Here is an 18,373-nt window from a genome sequence, read left to right as displayed (position 1 = left end):
TATATTTTTTAAAATATTATTTTAGTTGTAGATGGATATGATACCTTTATTTATTTATTTTTATGTGGTACTAAGGATCTAACCCAGTGCATCACCCATGCGAGGTGAGGGCCCGACCATTAAGCCACAACCCCGGCCCTTGCTCTTATTGTTTCTTTCTTTCTTTTTGTTGTAACATATTTATTTTTATTTTTTGTAGTTTTAGATGGATACAGTACTTTTATTTTATTTATGTATATTAATGTGATGCTAAGGATCGAACTCAAGGTCTCACAAGTGCTAGGCAAGTGCTCTACCACTGAGCTACAACACCAGCCCTTTCTAGCATATTTTAAGAGATAATTTTACTGAGCATCCTTAGTAAATGTTTATTTCAAACATTTCTCAAGTTCTATGTTGTCATATAATAGAAGCTTCTATACCACATGTGTCATTTTCTCTGAGCATTTTAATTTATTATTACTGAAATGTTTTTTAGAAACTCAGATCTTACTCTTATTGTTTTGAGTCACTTAGTTGGTGGTCATTTGTTACAACAGCAATAGTAAACATGTACAACTTCTTTATTCCTTAGCATGGTAAGTAGTTAGTAATAGCAGCTAATATTTTTTCAGGATTCACCATGTGCCAGTTGTGGTCCTTGTAATAACACATCTATTGCTCACAAAATCTTATGAACATGAAGTATTGCTTTATTGTAATTATCATTACTTAAAACATTTTTATGTTTATTAGTGGGACTATTATTAAAGTTATTAAATTTAAGGCACTGAAGATAATTAAGTCATCTCAAGGCAATACCACAGGAGCCTTTTGAGTCTGGACCCCACATTAATAACCATTTTGGTATTGTCTTTCTTGTCCTGCTTAATAAAACAATAGTAAGTAATATGTTAAAATTTAGAGAGAATTACTGAAAGAATGAAAACCAAAAGCACAGTGTGAAAACAACATAAAAGTACTCAACACAAAAAAGAAGATACATTGTTAAAAATAAAGGTTAAAAATGTGGTAATGACTCTTGAATGTATAGATCACCAATGGAACAGAATAGAAAGTCCAAAATAAACTCTATAGAAAGCATGGAGAGTAAAGGTGGACTTTTAAATAGAAAGAGACAACTGCATGGCAAACTTAGAAAGAGACCAAATCAGAACCAGATCTCACATTCTACACTGAAACAACAACAACAAAAAAGTTTAAAGTGTAACCATATAAACTGTATTTAAGAAAACCAAGGTTGTATTCTTTATGAACCTATAGAAGAGGGCCTTTCTATGAGTCAAAAGTATCTTGAACCTTCTCTTGATCCTATATCTTAATCAGTTATAACACAATGCCTTCATCCTTTTCAAAGCAAGATTCTGATGAACTATATTCCCTTCTCTGTTTTTCAAAATTATGAAATATGACACATTTAGAGGAGTACATTAAATATAAAGCATATAAATTATAAAAAATCACACCCCAGAAACATAAATTGAGCATTGCTAAAACCCCAAAGGAGTGTATTTCAATCTCTGACTACCCTACTAGAGACAACCAGTATCACAACTTTTGAATTCCTCATGGATTATATCATATACAAATGATGTCTGAAATAACATAACTTAGTTTGACCTTCTTTCTAGATAAATCAGATTTTATTGCATGTCTTCTTTTGTACTTTGCTTTATTTGCAAAAAGATATCAATAAGATTCTTCTATTTCATTGTGTGGTTGAAAATGTATATATTGTATATAATAAAATCACTTTGTTTATTATACTATTGATAAATATATAAATTCTCAGGTTTATCTTTTCTGAAATATTATTCAGTTGATTTTGAAATATGTATGTGTGTGTGTGTGTATGTGTGTGTGTGTGTGTATACATGCACAATTCCCTTGTGTAACACCCCTAGGAATGGACTTCCTAGGTTAGAGGAAGTGAATCTTGTCCTTCTACATCAGGTTTGCCATGACTTCAGAGTCTTTGTTGCATAGTATGATGGTTTCCACACCAAAATTGCTCACATTTTGAAGTACAGGGGCTGTACTGTATATGGTAATGTGTTGTATCTTATTGAGACATTAATTTGCATTTCTCTCAAATGAATTAGGTGCAACACTTCTTCATGTTTTTCCACTAGTTCTTTTTCATGTTTTGTGATGTCTTTTTCTATCATAGTCTGTCTTTTTCTTGATTTTTAGGCGTTCCTTAAATACAAAGGATATGAGTTTCCTGTGTGTTATATGATTTGTCAATGTCATTTCTCATTCTGTGATTAGCTTTAACACCTTTTATGGAATTTTTGTGAAAAGAATTTTTGACTGTAGTCAACAACATTTTACTTTATGGTAGGAGGGATATATGTGTGATTGCCTGTGTGTATCTTCACATCTATCGGCATGGTGCTCCTTATCTATTTATTTTTCTAAATGTGTGTCATTTGACCTTTCATATGTATCTGTATAAATTTCTGCAAAAACTTAAGATCTATGTAGTGTGAATTATGGGTTCAAAGTATTTTTCTGAAAAAGGATGATCTATTTTCCCAAAACAATTTAAACAGAAGATAGTCTTTGTCTCCAAACTCATGAAAGAATTGTAAGTTTGATAACAATATATGACTGTTTATTTTGCAACTCTCCCAATTCTTTGGGCCTGTTGACCCACTCAAGCACAAATATAATTATGTATTACAAACTAAAGAATTATAAGAATTATGTCTTATTTCTACTGTGCTCAGTCTTTCTACAATGTTCATCAAAAATTTCTTGGCTGTACTTAAACATTTGCATTTATATATAAATTTTTGGATCATTCTGTACCTCCCTGAAAAAAAAATCATATTTTTTTCTTGGATTACATTGAATCCATTAATATTTGTTTTCATTGTTTTTATAATTTGTAAAACTCTGTATTTACAATTAATAGACAAGTAAAACAAAGGCTAGTAGAATAGAGGAAGAGAGGGGAGGGGAAGTGTGAGGGGAGATGGAGATCATGAACTGAAAGGGATTTTCATTCATGTTTGAGTTTATCAGGATGAACCCAGAAACTATGTGTAACCATTAAGCTCTAATAAAAAATAAAATAAACTCTGTATTTACATTTATTTACAAACATTTTCACTAGGTAAAGAATTTGGAATTGCCATTTTCTATTCAATATCTTAGAGATGATTTTCTATTTTATCTCACTTGTAGAGTTTCCATAAATAACTGCTCCTATTTTTATTTTTAATTCCTCATATGTAACATTTTCTCTAGTTGCCTCCAAAATGCTTACTTTATATTAGATTTTATTATGTTGTCTATGATGTGCATGAGTGTGTTTTCCTTGCAGTTATTCTGCTCCGGTTCTCTGAACTTGTGGACCTGTGGTTTGTTGTCTTTGAGTAGTTTCAGAAAGCTCTCAGCCATGTTCTCTTCCCTTTCCATTTTGTCTTTTGGAATCTCAATCATATTTACAGTAAACTCTTTGACATTGCTTTTGGGGATGCCCCAAGCTACTGGGAACTCAGCTGTCATTGATTGTACTCCTGAATCTCTTTGTGCTGCTGTTTAGTTAATTTCTATTGACCTTTTTCAAGGGCTCTGATTCTTCTCTCTGTTATGTTCATGTGTAGTATTTTGTTGAGCCCACTGAAGAATTCTTCATCACTAATATTGTGATTTGTGGTTTACAGAGTTTCCACCTGTCTGTTAACAATTTCCACTTTCCTGCTGCAAATCCACATCTGTTCATGTATATTGATCACCTTTCTGCTAGAATCCTTAAACATCATACATATATAATTCATCATAATATATAATTCTATATATGTTGCTTGCTTTAGCTCTTTAAAATCAATAGTTTTAACTTCATTTTCCCATGTGTCTCACAATTTTTTAAATCGTTCATTGCTGAAGAAATAGTTGAGAATTGTATGATAATATTTGTAATGGAAATAGAAATACCTCTTTTGTATTAAGATGTTTGGGGCAAGCATGGGTTCAGTGTCATCATACTTCAGTTGGATTTGAGTTTGGTTTTTATGGATAGCTACCTTGAAAGTACCACAAGCCTGAACTTTCATCAGTGACATTCTGCAAGGACACTGATCTTTATGTAAGGTCTAGTGTGCTAGAAAGTATGTCTCAATATTGCTGTGACATTTCAGTTTTAGCAGACTCTGCATAGCTATCTCACATGGATATCAAAAAAGTGATACTATTCCTGTCTGAGCATATTCTCCAGACACCAAATTGAGTACATGTAAAAACAACAACAAACAAACAAAGAAAACTACAAATTAAAGCAAAACTGTTTCTAAAGAAGATACTACATTTATTTCGGGGGTTCAACTAATGGGACAGAGAAGAACTTTATTTCAGTTAAATAAAGTCTCATTAAACTATCAGTTTAGGAAACTATTTCAACAAGCTTTCCTTAATCAATATTTTAACTTTTATGAGACTTATTGAATATCATTTTAAGAGATGTTCTTTCTTGCAACAGCTTGAAATCATGGAGCGAGAAGAATGATGCCAAATTTGCTTTTTTCTTCCGTTATCAAATAATGATCATAAATCTTCCTTAAGGTCAGAAAGAACAAATAAACCTGAGTATCTTCTTTTCTAGAGTCATGTTTTCATACCTGCATGAACAAAATGAAAACAAACAAAATATATAAGAGAGAGAGAAAGAGAGACAGACAAAAAGACACTGACATTTTAGATCCCATTAATAGAGAGAGGACTGTTGCTATTTAGGCTTGCAACAATGTGCATGTCTACTAGGTATGTCCCTCTCTGTCTCAGTAACTATAAGGCCACTGTACTTAGCCCAGCTTTGATTCATCTCCAGAAATTGCCAAGTTTAATTTCAGGATTAAAAAATTCTCTATCAGATAAGGATGCAAATATCTCAGAGTTATACTAAACGTTTGCCTTTAAATATTCTGTGACTATATTTTACATGAGGAGTTCATGGCAACCTAGATAGAGGTTATATTTTTTTCTAACTACACTGCAAGCTGGTATGGCCAAAGAGAGTAAATATAGATTATTTGTACATCTGTGTCACAGAATTTGAGTCTGCACTCCACAAATTCCTCTTTCCCCTCTTTCTGTCTGAATCTTGCAGATGAGTAAAATGGCTTCTTGGGAACAGAATCAAGGGATGTCAGGAGCCAGCCTCCCTGGATGGTCCTGTGGTGCAGGGCTTACCCTCAAGCCAAAGGGGAAGGGACATAACATATTTTCCAAGCTGTAGCAACAGCCTCTTGATGAGCTCTCTCTTTCTCCATTATCTCCTCTTTATGCTTTCTTTGCTCCTGCTATCAGAGTGACAGTAGTGAAAAATAAAGGCTGAAGCATGCCTCTGAAAGACAGTCCATAGTCCAGGTGGCCACTGATCTTTCAGCCTCATCTTCAGTAAGCCCACCACCTGCAGTGACACAGGTTAACCTGAACCATTTACTTTTTGTCATTATATACTCTCTCTCATTCCATTTCTTTGCTCTAAAATAAATGTTCTACAATATCTTATATATTATATCTTATATAATATATTATAATATAATCCATGTTTTATATATCATATTAATATTAATTATACTAATATAATAATTGTATTATTATCTTATTAATAATAGAAATTATATTATTATATAATTACATTACAATGATATGCAATATAATATAAATTAATATAAATCTAAATATATTATATGATATATAATAAATATGTTATATATAATAAAATAATATTTATACATTTAATTTATATATTATTTTATTATATGTGTATATAATATATATGTATTTCATATATTATATATAATTTATATTAAATTCATATGAATCATAAACATTTTGATATGTAATATATAATTTATATAATATATATACTTATATATTTATATATTAATATATACAATTTATATATAAATATATAAGTACATTATGTAAATATATTATATAAATTATATATAATATATTATGAATATATAATATATTTATATATTAATATACATAAAATTTATATATATTATATATTTTTATTATATGTATATATGATAAAATAAATGTATTATATATAATATAATATAAATTAGAATGTTATATAAATATATTGTATTTAATTTATATTATATATGTATTATATAATATGCAATATATTTATATAATATTATAATTTAAATTATATAGTTAAATTATGTCTTATTTGACTTTAGATGATTTTAATACATTTGATAGTTTTTAACCCCTTAACTTTTTCTGTGTAAATTTTTATTTTATGACATTTTTAACCTTTTTTATATTTTTTATAATGGTCTTAAAAAAGGCGTGCTTCAGATATTTTTAATTTCAATGCATTTTCTCTTGACATTATGAGGGTTTGGTTAAAACCATTCCTTTGGATGTATGCCTGTAATCCCAGTAACTTGGGAGGCTGAGACAGGTGGGATCTCAAGTAGAAAGTCAGCCTTAGCAATGGCAAAACTCTTAGCAACGCTGTCTTTAAATAAAATTCATAATAAGACTGGGGATGCGGCTCAATGGTTGAGTGTCCCTTAGTTCAATTTCCAGTACCCCCAAAAAATATCCTTTTGTATGAAATGTTTTGACTTATAAATCACTTTACATACTTTTTCTACCTGGAATATCAACCAGTGAAAACGTATATGTCATTAGAATTGAGCAATAATTTATTTAAGTTCATTTTGAGAGTATAGTAAGTCACATTGTTTGCAATTTGAGAGATGTAGATGACTGAATGTGTTTCACTTATAAAATACCCAGTTTTTATAAAATAGTCCATTCCTGTTATTTTCTGGGTTTCATCATCTTGCCTAAAATATGATGTAAAAGGGACAAAAATAAAATAGCATTCTTGGTATGTGTGAACTATATTGTGAGTCAATGTTGTTGTATGATCATATATACTTGATAAAAATTATATGTACAGATTTATACACACATTATTATATGTAAATTATTTCAAGTACAATAAGTTATTGTGGCTTCTCTGAAATTTTTGCCTCTTGGAGTATGATACTTTAAGATTATTAACTATTGACTCAGTGGTCAACACATGGGCTCACCACTTGACTATAATATGAAATGGGTTTTAGGGCATGTTGTCTTATAGTTCTTCATAACATTAAGGACTAAGGAGAAATGAACAAAAGGCCTTTTTAATGCTAAAGCCATTTTTTAGCCTTCTTTATACAAAGTACAAGAATCATATTGGTTTGAAAACTTAAAAATAAAATCAGAGCTAACATTTATTGAGCTTTGTGTATTTAGACTTTACCAAGTTGAAATTTCACAGCAACCTCTAATGGGTAAGTAAGCATTTTATAATTCCTGTGTTACAGATGAGGAAACTGAGGCTTAGCTAAGTGACATGCTTTTAGTTTTCAGAGATGCAGCAAGCAGAATTGAATCTCAAATACAGGGTTGTGAAATTTTGATTAGTGCTTCTTTTTTGGGGTACCAGAGAGCCACATCCACAACCCTATTTTGTTTTTTATTTAGAGTAGGGTCTCACTGAATTTCTTAGCACCTTGCTTTTGCTTTTGCTGAGGCTGGCTTTGAACTTGCAATTCTCCTGCCTCAGCCTCCCAGTGGGATTACAGGCATGAGCCACTGTGCCTGGCTGGTAAGTGCTCTTAATGAATGTGATTACTAAATAATAGCAGGAAACACTGAACAGAATAGAAAATGCATCTTTCGATGTTTTTATTGTAAAATACACTTACAATTTGCCATTTAGACCATTTTGAAGTGTACAGTTAAGTAACACTATGTATATTCACATTGTCCAAGGTGGCGTGTATTGCTGCATCATCAGTTGACAGAAAGCAGAAGGGGGGAAAGGGATGTGAATGATGTGTGAAGCCTCTTATATAAGGGCATTCATTCTGTTAAAAAATATAGAGCTCCATGACCTAATCACACGTTTTGACTTATAAATCACATTACATACTTTTTCTACCTGTACTATCAACCAGTGAAAACGTATATGTCATTAGAATTGAGACATAATTTATTTAAGTTGATTTTGAGAGCATAGTAAGTCTCATTTTCCCTTTTGCTGCTGTCACAATAGTGATTGTCACAACATATACATTTGGGAAGAACATATTCAGACCATAGCAACCATGTTTAATACACTGTAAAGACAAATCCTTCTGGGGAAAGAATGTTGGTTTAAATCATGTGGAAAGTCCTTTCTAACTCTGAACCTAAGACTGTAGGGTAAATAGACCTTGATTCTAGTGGGCTGTTTCCAAATATGTGTCCATACATGGCAGTGCCCTGTGCTGATGCAGTTTGCATCCTGAGGTTTCAGCTACCAGCCAGGGATCACTGCACTGTGGCCCTGGTTCCCATCTCCATCTTGCTACTAACATGAACTGATGTCACTATTGGATTGTAGGATTTAAGGACTGTTGTGTAGTTTAAAGCTTTAGGTTGTTGATATTTAATGACAATAATTAAACAAACATTGAATGACAATTTACTATACACCATCACCATGCTAGATAACAGAGACAAGACAATCTTTAAAAACACTTTCTGGGCTGGAATAAAGCTCAGTTAAGTGCTTGCCTAACATGTGCAAGGCTCTGCATTCAATTTCCAGTACTAACAACAACAAAAAACCTTTCTGTATTTGTGGAACTTACAACTAAATACTATCAGGAATTGGCAGCTAACTCTCAGTGGACTCTATTTTCACATTTGAAAAAGTCAGATTTGTTTAAGTACCATGTTTTCAAGAAAAAAATAGCAGAATGTCCTGTAAATAAAGTCTGAGAATAGGACTAAACTTTTAAATTGAAGCTAAAATTATGTAACTTGTACTATTTCTAAAAGATTATTTCCCATTTGTAAAATTCTTATCTTCCCCTTGGAACTGGAGATTGAACCCTGGGGAGCTTAACCGCTGAGTCACAATCAGAGATCTTATTTTTTTGAGACAGGATCTCACCAATTTATTGAGACTGGCTTTGAGCTTATGATCCTCCTGCCTCACACTCCCAAGCCACTGGGATTAAAGGCATGGACCTCCCATTTCTAAAATTGTAATAATTATATTTGTGCACCCAGCTTTCTTTCAGGAGACTTTAATTGAAAACTCTCCTGAAGGCTGGGATGTGTTTCAGTGGTAAAGCACTTTTCTTGCATGCTGAGGCCCTGGGATTGAGCCCCAGTGCTAGAGAGAAGGAAGAAAAGAAGGAAGGAAGGAAGGAAGGGAGGAAGGAAGGAAGGAAGGAAGGAAGGAAGGAAAAAAGGAAGGAATGAATGGGGGAAGGAGAGAAAGGGAGAAAGAGAAAGGGAAAAGTGAGGGAGGGAGGGAGGAAAAAGGAATGGAAGGAAGGAAGGAACAAAGAATGAAGGCAGGCAAGAAAAAAGATCAGGAAAAGAAAATTATAATGAACACCAATTAAAAGGTCTTCTGCTAACCTACATATTAGTCATTCAATAGAGGAACCAAAGCCCTTGTATGACTATTTAAATTAATTAAATTCTACAAAATCAAATTTCAGTATCTCAGTCCCACTACTTATTTCAAGAACTCAGTAACCACATGGGCTCATGGGCTGGTGGCTATTATACCTGACAGTGCAGTGCAGATACTGTACATTTCTGTCATGGCAGAAAGGTCTATTGGACAACACTGATAAAGAGGAAGCATCACATCAAGATACTGGTATTGTGGATGTGTTAAAGAATATTCAATAAAATTAAACACCATACATGTTAAAAAAAAACACTTAGCAAATTGTGACCTACAAGAGGAAATCCTGAAACTAAAAAAAAAAAAAAAAAAGGACCTTCTTAACAAACCAGTCAAATTGGCAGCATCTCATTCATGATGTTGGCAAAATAACATCATTTGGAAAATAGCCTCTTTGCTGTGTATATACAAAAAAGCATCATAATGAGTTTAAAAGTCCCAAATCTTGTATACAAATCTGGGTTGATTATCAATTGAATGTTACAAATAGAAAACCAACCAGGAAAACAGGTTCATCTAATGCATAATAGCACAGCACTAAAATAACAGACTGAAAATTCTTCCATGAAACAAAACCACTGAGGGGTGTGTTAACACAGTGAAAGTTCTTTCTTGACTAACTGCTCAACAGGAGTGAAACTAGACTTTTGAAATTAATAAGGAATTTTCTAACTTTTTTTGACTGTTGTCTGCCTTTAGTGAATATACATATGTAAATATGCTTTTTTTTTAACTATATTTCACTCAATTTTTTCTACTATAATTTTGTTGTAAGAGTTCATACACACTGATTTAAAAAACTACTTCTTGCTACTGCAGCTCTAGATACTAGTAGAGCTTTATTCCAATTGATACATGAAAATAGGGTCCTATATGATATCTTTGACCTTCAATCTGGTATCAGTAATCATAAAGTCTAAAAACCCCTGCACTGAAGTTTAGTAATTCCTATTTATTACATGCTAGGCATTATACAAAGTGCTTAATTCCATTTATTTTATTTACTTCTGTAACAACTGTGTGTTAGGAAGTAGGTAGTATTAATCCTGTAGCCTAACAGGCTGATCTTAGTTTAATAATGTGCTCCAAATTGTGCTCCCAATGAGTCCTTCAGTCAGAATTTGAACCCAGCTAGCTTCCATTAATTTTATTATCCCAAGATCAAGAGCTCCTAATGAAAAATATTAAGAAAAGATAAGTTAAAATTTTTAATTTTGACTGCTTATTACATACCAAGTAATTCTAAGCCTCTTCCTTAGTAGATCATTAAGACCACATGCCAACATATCTCCACATAGGAGTCAGTCTTCACAGAGGAAGGCAGGTAGGGCTAGTGCAATGGACTTGTCCAGGGAACAACTGGAGCAGGAGCTGAGCCAGCACCCAGGCACCTGGCTGCAGAGCCTGCACTCTTCATGGTGCTAGAAGTTCTGCAGGACTGTAAATATGTTCTGGTGTTTACCATCCAACCACAATTGCTCAGCTCCCTTCTATCAATGTGGAGAAGGGCCCAGGACAGCAAATCACATGAGCAGTGCCTGGGAACCAGGGAAGAGAGGCCAGCAGCCTCAGGTGAAGAAGGAGGTCAGATGAGATGATGACCTGCAAATGATCCTGGTGTGCACCTGTCTGCAAACCACTGGCCAAGGATGTGGGAGAAGGAGCAGGTGGCAGGGATGAGGACCATGGGCTATGAACAGGGCCATTGGAAAGCCATCAGACCACTGGCAAGGCACACAGTTCCACTATCTAAGGATATATAGTACACAATAAGAAATGTTGATCTTAACCAGGTGATGGTGAAGTGTACTGAGAATTTATTAGGTGAGTTACTATTCTAAGCACTTTTCATCTCAACAAACTCAAAGGAACTCCTAGTTGATCTACATAAGAGTCGGCCCTTTCTCATTCTATGATTGCAAGAAGAGTTTCTGGTGCTATTTAGTCCAGGGCCAGTGCAGATGGTGTGAACAGTTTGGTCACGTGGGAAAATCCTCAGGGAGTTTAAATTAAAGACACAGACACCATTTTACCTTTAAACCAGCTCTGGGATGGCTTCTTGAACCCTCAGCCTCAAGCCCCCCAGGGAGGCAGTGAGGTTTAACTGAAGAGGAGAGACAGAGTGAGAGAGAGAGAGAGAGAGAGAGAGAGAGAGAGAGAGAGAGAGAGAACACTAAGGATAGGGCTTTTATTGGGGAACAAAAAATTCTGGGGAAAATTTTATCCAATGAAGGTCAAGCGGGGGGCAATGTGGCAAGGTCAGGTGTGATGATTGGGTCTTTGAGGCAGTGGTGAGACATGCCTCCACATCACACGGAAAAGCTCTCAAACCCAAAAAGGGTGGGGAGAGCTCTGCCACATTAAAAGTGTCTGAGCACCTCACACCTAGCCAGGGAGTAAACTCAGTCAGTTCAAGGATGGACTCCCACAGTGCTGCACTTTGAAGGGAAGGGAAACAAAAATATATAATGACTCCTCTCTAGGGAGCAGAGTGGCTCAGCAACTCAGCAGCTTGGGGGTCACCCAGTTCCAGGAATGGGGGTGGGTCCAGAAAACTCACCCAGTTCCAGAACTGCAGGGTTCTGGGAGATCACTCCATTGTAGGGTCTAGGATTCCTATCCAGTTCCAGGACTGCAGAATCTTGGCAGGCCTGCCACCCCCAGCAGCACAGGCATCCAAACTAAAGGTTACTCCAGTGAATTCCCTAGGATACCAAATAAAACACCCAGGACAGCTCCTCTGCCTCAAGCTCTCCAAATGGGAGAGCAAGGAATCTCACGAGGGGCTGGTGAGAGTGAGCATGTCCAAGAGTGGACTTTTACCAGGGAGACCCTCATTCTTTAGAAAATTTCATCCAAATAAGGTCAAGAGGGGCAGGGTTACAAGGACAAGTAAGGTAATTTGACCCCTGGGTTATAGGAAGGCATGCCTAAGCATGAAGACACATTCTGCTACTTCCAGGATCAGGGCAGCCATGTAGGGCCACTTTGAATGTGGCCAGATCACTGCAAGTGACTGACAGAGCTGCAACCAATCAGGGAAGGAAAATGCAACAGCCCCCCACAGAGGCCTATCCAGTTCTAGGAGTGGAAGGTCTAGGAAGATCACACAGTTCCAGCATTGCAGGGTCCTCGGTCTTACCCAGGGTTGTAGGGTTTTCTGACCTGTAGGTGAGGATGCAGCTCAGCCAATGCTGTTTTCTGAACCCACGACACTACATTCATCTCAGTCCTTGCAAGTCTGGCTGCTCTGCTAGGTCCCAAGAAGTGATGTGAAACTTCAGTCAGACGTAGGTTATGACTGCTGTGGGCACTCAGATGCCTCTTCCAGGAGGCAGCCTACAGTCCCAGTCCAGGCCCTGAGGGGCAGGATGCACCAGGGTCTGGGAGCACTGATGTGTGGCTTCACTGCAGGCTGGCCCCATGGGGTAGGCTATGACAGGGGCTGAGCTCAGGAGTGGCAGGCCACCAAGTGTGGGTGGTTTAGCAGTGCTAAGTCTCAGGGAAGGTGGGGTGCCATGGCTGTTTGTCACCTGAGCAAGACACAATCCAGCAGTATTTCCAGTCCCCAGGTGTCATGATCTAATAGCTGTGCTGGCCACAGGAGTGGGGTACACCGTCACCACCTTCTCTTCTGGGAGCTCAGATGTGTGGACTCCAGGCAGTCCCCTCAGGAGAGCTGAGTGGCATGAGAATACAAGAGTCATAGTAGTGAGTATGGAAGGTGTCCAAGGTTTGGGTGGGAGCTTCTGGGGTCCTCTTGCTTGATTAGTCCACACAGGGAGGAAGCTCCCTTGTTCTGAGCTGCTCCTGGCTGTTGATGGCGTGTCAGAAACTAAGTGTGTCCTATACTCTGTGTGAACATCCCAGGATCCCATGTTCTATCTGGCTTCTGGTGATCCTTAGATGTGCTCTGGGGCTCTCTTCACTTACCCTCACCAAAATGCATTGCTTATTTTGGGAGTTGTCTTTATGGGAGGAAGGATGGTAGGACTTCTAGTCAGACTTCTTGCTAGCATCTCTCCTCCCTAGAAATGTTTATTTAAAATCAGAATAATCATACCCGGTATCACCATGTTTAATCAAATTTGTATTGGAGATCCTCATGAGTAAAATATAATGAGAATAAAAGAAAGTAGAAGAATGGAATACTAAAATATAGAAAGCTTAAACTTGCATTATTTTCAAATGATGACGATTTTTTTAATATATTGTTTATTTTTTAAATAGAAATTGTCAAGGTTCCTGAATAAAAGCTTGAGATATAAAAGCAAAATTAAAGTTTTATATTCCAGTGGCAAATGATTAGAAATCGTGATTGAACAGGATATACTATTTACAATAGTATCAGAGACTGAAATTGCCTAAATAATCAAATAATAGACTTAAGACTTCTGTAGACAAATTATAAAATTTTATTAGGGGATATGCAAAAGAACATAAATACATAAAGGCATATACTACATTTGTCAACATAAGACTTTGTCTAGGTCATTTTTAAAAGTATTTTTAAGGTGTCCAGGTGCAGTGGCACACACATGTAATGACAGCAGCTCAGGAGGCAGAGACAGGAGGATCATGAGTTCAAAGCTAGCCTCAGCAAAAACAGGCACTAAGCAATTCAGTGAGACCGTGTCTCTGAAATAAAATACAAAATAGGGCTGGGGATGTGTGGCTCCATGGTAGAGTGCCCCTAAATTCAATCCCCAGTACATCCTCCCTGCCAAAAAAAAAGTATTTTGAAGGCTAAAACACCATGAAATCTAAAGAGGAACCTGGAGTGGTTCTGGCCTATCAATTAACTATTAAGCTATTATTATTATAAATTAAGCTATTGTCATTATAAAGTTGTTCTGATTAAAATAGTAAAATGCTGGTGCAGATGTAGAAATTACATTAAGTGCAAAACTTTACTTTGATGTAACAGCAACCTCCTATCAATTAGACATTCCATTTTGCATGAAAACACAGAGGCTCACAAAACAACACAGCATTCTAGAATCACAGTCTTTGAAGAATTTAAAAATGTTCAGTAAAATGAAAGGAAATTCATTGCAAAATTACACACTAGGGTAGTGAGCAAGAAGAATGCAGAGTGGAAGCAATATAAAATGTAAATATTTGAATGTTCTATTCCTCATGACATACCCACTCCCATGCACACATTAGGCTTTCTTGGTAACAGTGTAAGAGGTTAGTTGTGAGGACCAGACTGAAGGGAAGCAAGGCTTCTCAGCAGAGGGAGTTTTCTGAGAGCCATGCACTCTTGCTCTTTTGGGAGATGCAGGGGCAACACTATTGGTCAAAGCCACAATTCTCTCTTTTTTAATTTTTAATTTGTTTTAATTAGTTATACATGACAGTAGAATGCACTTTTATACTTTGATATATCATACGTAGATGGGATACAATTTCTCTTTTTCTGAGTGTACATATTGTAGATTCACATTGGTCATACAGTCACATATATATAAAGTAATAATGTCTGTTTCATTCTACTATCTTTCTTATCCCCATATCCCCTGCCTTCCCCTCCTTTCACTTCCCTCTACCTAAGGTAATGCTATATTTTTTTTGTAGAATTACAATTCTTAATACACATATATACCACAATTTTTGTATTTCTTTTTGTATATAAAGTATGTTGACACCCAATTCAAGTCTTCATACATCACATTTCACCATCCTTGCTAATCCCCTGCCCCCTCCCTTTCTCTCCCACCCCTTTACCCTGTTTCCCCCATGCTCTCCCTCCCAACCCCACCATGAGTCAACCTTATTTTATCAGAGGAAACATTCAGTATTTGTTTCTGGGGGATTGACTAACTTCACTTAGTATTATCTTCTCCAGTGCCATCCATTTACATGCAAATGCCATGGTTTGTTCTTTTTTAATACTGAGTAAAATTCCATTGTGTATATATGCCATGTTTTTTTATCCATTCATCCACTGAAGGACATCTAGGTTGACTCACATCTATTTCATTCTACTATATTTCTTATCCCCACATCCCTGCATTTCCCTCCTTTAGCTATTGTGAATTGTGCTGCTATAAACATTAATGTAGTTGTGTCCCTGTAGTATGCTGTTTTTAAGTCCTTTGGATATAGTCCGAGGACAGGAATAGCTGGGTCAAATGGTGGTTCCATACCTCCATACTGTTTTCTATATTGGCTGCATCAATTTCCAGTCCCACCAGCAAGGTATGAGTGTACCTTTCCCCCCACATCCTCACAAACACTTATTGTTGTTTGTCTTCATAATAGCTGCCATTCTGACTGGAGTGAGATGATAACTTAGAGTGGTTTTGATTTGCATTTCTCTGATTGCTAGAGATGATGAGCATTTTTCTTATATTTATTGATTGATTGTATATCCTCTTCTGAGAAGTGTCTGTTCAGGTCCTTAGCCCATTTGTTGATTGGGTTATTTGTTTTTTTGGTGTTTAGCTTTTTGAGTTCTTTATGTACCCTAGAGATTTGTGCACTATCTGATATGTGAGGTGTAAAGATTTGCTCCCAGGATGTAGGCTCTCTGTTCACCTCACAGATTGTTTCTTTTACTGAAAAGAAACTTTTTAGTTTGATTCCATCCCTTTTACTGATTCTTGGTTTTAATTCCTGTACAGTAAGAGTCTTATTAAGGAAATTGGGGCCTAATCCCACATAATAAGATTAAGGCCTATTTTTTCTTCTATTAGACACAGAGTCTCTCACAACTCTCTCTACAATACTGAGTAAGTGGCAATTATTTTACATGGAAGACTTTTCATATGGTAAGAATAGATGTCATGAAAGAAAGAGAGCTGTCCATTGGTAGGGGACAGGTCTCTGCTTCGTGGCTACTTAGTGTTGAGTGGGTTCTATAAGCAGTGTTCTGATACTCCTACATTAAAAAAAATTATGTCCAAAATATATTCTTCCCAAGGAAAGCTATATCACACAGATTACTATTATTACCCTTCTATACAAGTGGATGTCTTATGATTATATTTTTTCTTTTTACTCTGTAGTGGAAGGAAACATTCTCAACCGATGTAGCAAGAATCATGTATCAATACAATAAAAACACAAGTTTATCAACACATTCTTAAGAATCCCAGAAACAGAACTGTCCACATGGACAACTTGGATTCATGATGGAGATGGCATCATAGAGAAGTAGGAAAAAAGAGAATTACTTAACAAAAGGGACTGGAGAACTGACATTCCACAAATAAAATACACACTTGCATTCCTACATCATTCCATATGTATTGTCAACTCTAGATATATTAACCATGTTAATATTTTAAAAGGAAATTTTAAAATGATTAGTGGAAAATATTGTGGGTAGCTTTTAAAACTTGATCTTATAAAATATTTCCTAAGATTGCACACATAAAAACATATGATCACATGAGAAAAGATTAATAATTTGAGCACATAAAATTAAAAACATCTGGGGCTGGGGCTGGGGCTGGAGCTCAGCGGTGGAGTGCTTGCCTACCATGTGCAAGGTGCTGGGTTTGATTCTCAGTACCATATAAAAATAAATAAATAAAATAAAAGTATCGTGTCCAACTATAACTAAAAATATTTTTTTAAAAAATTAAAGACATCTGTATGTCCAAAGATGTCTTAAACAGGAAGACCAGGGTGCTGCTGGGTGGAAAATGGTGCCCAGCGAAGATGCTGCTGGACTTGTCGGAAGAGCATAAGGAGCACCTGGCCTTCCTGCCAAAGTGGTGGTGGAGTTTGGGTGGATCAGGGTGGAGTTCCTGAGGCAAGGGACCATCCCCAAGGTCTATGAGGGTGCCGCCAGGAAGCTCAACATGAGCAGTAACACTGTCCAGCATGGTGTGGAAGGGTTGACCTACCTGCTCACTGAGAGCTCCAAGCTCATGATTTCTGAAGTGGGTTTCCAAGACTCTGTTTTTGTTCTGGGATTCTCTGAAGAACTGAACAAATTATTGCTTCAGCTTTACCTGGACAACAGAAAAGAGATCAGGACTATTCTGGGTGAATTGGCACCCAGCCTTCCCAGTTATCACAGCCTTGAGTGGCGACTAGATGTACAGCCTGCAAGCAGAAGTCTCAGGCAACAGATAAAGCCAGCAGTGACTATAAAACTACACCTCAATCAGAATGGAGACCACAACAACAAAGTTCTGCAGACAGCCTCAGCCACCCTACTTCATCTAGTTCAGCAACTGTAACAATCCTTGGACGAGATGAAAACCAACCACTGTAGGAGAGTAGTTCACAACTTCAAGTGGTACCAAGTGTTAAGGTCCTAATGCCTTTGACTCATTTGTGAATGGATGACATTCAGGAATTACTTTTCAGAATTAACTTTTATTAATTGGTGTTGATAAATGCATCTAGATTCCATGAAATTCCTTTTCCTATTCCAGGATATTGAGGTCATGATCAGAAGCTAAAGTCAAGTTCCTTTTCTGATGCTAAATGTGGTCAGCTTCTTGACAGATTGAAATGTAATTTTGTATTTTAAATGTGTAAATAGGATTGAATCAACTAGAAATAAATCTATACTGTTCATATCTTCTGTATATATGAGCAATACCCTGTTTTGGGTACATTTTTGTCTGCTTAACTAGTATTTTCCTCTTTATTGATCAATTTTGAGAATAAAATTTACAGCTAATTTCTTTCCTATTCAGAGTATTTCTAAATAGTACAATATTTCTGACTTTTAAAAGCATCTCATGATGTTACTAGCTACAGAATAATGTAAAGTGAGTATGAGTTTTTTTTAAATTATATGCCCATATTGTTATAGGAAGTTCATGAATTTTTCTGTGAATGTAAAGGTCAGTAGTTTTTTACCATATTGCTGAAGTTTGACTTATGATTCATTGACTTAAGTAG

General features: G+C 35.9%; 1 pseudogene; it reads left to right on the top strand.

The window, feature by feature from the left end:
• The first annotated feature begins 17,064 nt into the window (after positions 1-17,064).
• On the top strand, positions 17,065-17,781 carry LOC143404421 (COMM domain-containing protein 2 pseudogene; annotated as a pseudogene).
• Positions 17,782-18,373: the final 592 nt, after the last annotated feature.

This window comes from Callospermophilus lateralis, chromosome 7 (assembly GCF_048772815.1).
Source record: "Callospermophilus lateralis isolate mCalLat2 chromosome 7, mCalLat2.hap1, whole genome shotgun sequence".
NCBI classification, from domain to species: Eukaryota; Metazoa; Chordata; class Mammalia; order Rodentia; family Sciuridae; genus Callospermophilus; species Callospermophilus lateralis.
The sequence above is the reverse complement of the archived record's forward strand: the minus strand, read 5'-3'. Positions and strand labels throughout refer to the sequence as shown.